Source organism: Lactuca virosa, chromosome 3 (genome assembly GCF_052849685.1).
Source record: "Lactuca virosa cultivar CGN04683 chromosome 3, Lactuca_virosa_CGN04683_v6, whole genome shotgun sequence".
Classification (NCBI taxonomy): Eukaryota; Viridiplantae; Streptophyta; class Magnoliopsida; order Asterales; family Asteraceae; genus Lactuca; species Lactuca virosa.
This window is the reverse complement of record NC_136428.1, coordinates 202374118-202377026: the sequence shown is the minus strand read 5'-3', so window position 1 is coordinate 202377026 and position 2909 is coordinate 202374118. Positions and strand designations below refer to the sequence as shown.

The window sequence follows — 2909 nt, the reverse complement described above, 5'->3', positions numbered from 1 at the left end:
AGTGTCAATCGAAGGTCATTTGGTCCCTATGATAAGCTAATTTCGGACTAGATTAGCTCATTTTGACATGAAAATCTCTCTGAAACTTTAAGTAAGTGTGTTCTTAGTTTAACTACTAGGTGTAAATGATTTCAAGATTGAAGCAAGACCAAGTTAAAAGTCTTTTGATAATAAATTGAAGATATCAATGTAATATGTTCGTGATTTTAGTGTCATCAACATAATTTGGTGTAAAAAATGTAAATAATAAGATAGGCCAAGCTCAACTTTATAACCGAGATATGAGGTACGGGGTGCACACTCGAAGGGATAAATATGAACTCGGGAATACAGGGATCTGGGGGAAGCGCATGTGGGTGCAGTGTTCCTAGGGGCAACGCCGCTAGTGGGTCTAGGGGCAGCGCCCCTACCAGGGTCCAAGGGGCAGAGCCCCTCGCAGTGGTTACGCTGTGCATTTTCCTTCCAAAACTGACTTGATGACATCATGATGATGCAGACGTTAGTTATATCCAATAACTACCTTTTTTGGCGCCAAATCTACATACAACCACAAATAACCACGGGCCGCACGTGGTCTTTCTTGTCAAGCCTGGGGGCCACTCCCTGGGTCTTACAGACAAGTGCCAAGGGCCACCCCCTAGTCTTCCATGCAAGCATCACAAAGACAACTATACCTACTACTCTACTAGGCCACTCAGCATACAGTGTGCCAGGAGCCACCTCCTGGTCTTTCATTCATAATAGTATACAGTATGCCAAGAGCCACCTCCTGGTCTTTCATACATATTGCCTAGGCCTAACCCCCGGGTCTTCCTACCATACATAATAACATACTGTGTGTCAGGAGCCTCCCCCTGGTCTTTCATGCATAATGCCTAGGGCTAACCCCCGGGTCTTCCTACCATACATAAACTAAATGGGTCGGCATTGTGGTCGTAGACCCATACAAACAGTGAGGAGACTCACCTCGCACTGCTGACTTTGCTGATAACCCTCTGGCTGCTGTCCGACCACTCTCTGAACCGCTGCTCCGCTAGCTCCCTGAGCTACTAATATCAATAGAACACTTAGTTCCAAACTGAACTCTAGAAGTCAAACTAAGTCAACTCTGGTTAAAGTCAAAGTCCTGGTCAAAGTCAACCTTCCAGTTGACTCGACTCGTCGAGTCAACCTGAAGACTCGCTGAGTCCTTAAACTCAGAACCTCTCAAAATACGACCCAACTCGCTGAGTCACCCCAGGACTCGTCGAGTTCAACGATCTCTGAGTCCCTTCCTGTCCAACTCACTGAGTCACCGCTTAACTCACTGATCATCGTCTTGACCAGAAGAGGTTGGGGTGTTCTGCGACCCGACTCGTCGAGTCCAAGAACAGACTCGCCGAGTCCTAGGCAATCTTCAACAGACTAGCCGAATTGTTCTTCCAACTCGCTGAGCGCATGCACATATTCATACAACTCGTCGAGTACACCCATGTGACTCGCCGAGTCTCTCCAGTTCTCAATCCATATAGTGGCTTTTCGAGCCATGCAGGGGCTCCAATCCATAGATCCACTCTTCTACAGTCTATCATCCACGTAAAGTTGCAAACTTTACGTGAAACCAGGGAGCTAAAGGCCCAAAACACTCTAGGGCTAGGGTTTAAAGCAAAGGGGCTTCACCAATAACTTATTGACATAAACTTTATGACCTTCTGGACCATAACAAGTCTAGATCTGAGGTAGCAACCTCAGATATAGACCTCTAACTCGACATAGATCTCAATCATGCCCAAAATGCCCCCAAATCTCAAACATAAAATAGATCTATTTTCAATAAAGGCAAAGCAACAGCTTATTACCTCCAATATATGCTCCAACTGAAGTAGATCCCGGATCTCCACCACTCCTTTGCAGCAAGCCTCTTGATCTTCAAGCAGCTTTCCACCAAAATCACTTATCTAGGCTCTAAATTGCTTCCAAGGGCTCTCACTCATGATTTAGGGTTTCTGGATCTCAAAAGGGGAGTAAAGAGGCTGGGGAAGGGATGTAACGTTCTTTAAATAGGGCACAACCCCCGGGATTAGGGTTTTTCTCGCGCAGACCAGACTCGCCGAGTCCACTAGCCGACTCACCGAGTCGGTCACTTGCTCTATGCCCCGGATCCCGCTTCGACTCGTCGAGTTCCTCCCTGGACTCGACGAGTTGACTCTTGACTTAGAGCCTTTCCTTCCTTTTCTTGGTCTTTCTGATTCTGGGTGTTACACCACAATTCCCAACACAACTAGCTTTGAGTTAAAAGGACACATACTTTCTTAATTGAAATACATACATTTCCTTGGGAAATACCACGAAGACTCCTACAAGCACATTGATGAGGTCAATGATATCGCCAAGCTTTAACATACCAAACATACCACACAAGAGAAATTTGTTAAGAATGCTCCCCGTTACTCTTAAGGGTGCAGCAAAGGATTGGCTGAAGGCACTCCCATCGAGCACAATAACAACATGGGCATAAATGCATGAAGAGTTCATACAAAAATTTTTCCCACCTTCAAAGGTTTCTAAATTGAAGAGGGCCATTGCAAATTTCAATCAAAATGTTGGAGAGTCTTTGTATGAGGCATGGGAGCGTTATTAGGGATTGCTTAGAAACTGTCCCCAAAATGATCTAAACATCCAACAAGAAGTAGCAATCTTTTGTGATGGGGGTAAACGTAACAGCTACGCAACTCCTTGATTCTCAAGGGCCACTCCCAAAGAAAGCACCAGCTGTAATCGCTAATTGAGGATGTTTCCAAACATTGAAGAGAATATATGATAACCCTCGACAAGATGTAACTAGGGGAATCGTGAATTCTGCTTCACAAGACATGGTGACAGTCTTAGCAATGTTGCATAACATGGATAGAAGGATGACTAAAATGGAT

The 2909-nt window shown here is 45.1% G+C and overlaps 1 non-coding gene across 1 annotated transcript; it reads right to left on the bottom strand.

The window, feature by feature from the left end:
• Positions 1 to 2545: 2545 nt before the first annotated feature.
• On the bottom strand, positions 2546 to 2652 carry LOC145167994 (small nucleolar RNA R71). The gene has a single exon (XR_013741590.1). It is a non-coding gene; the product is annotated as a small nucleolar RNA R71 (small nucleolar RNA).
• Between the last annotated feature and the right edge of the window lie 257 nt (positions 2653 to 2909).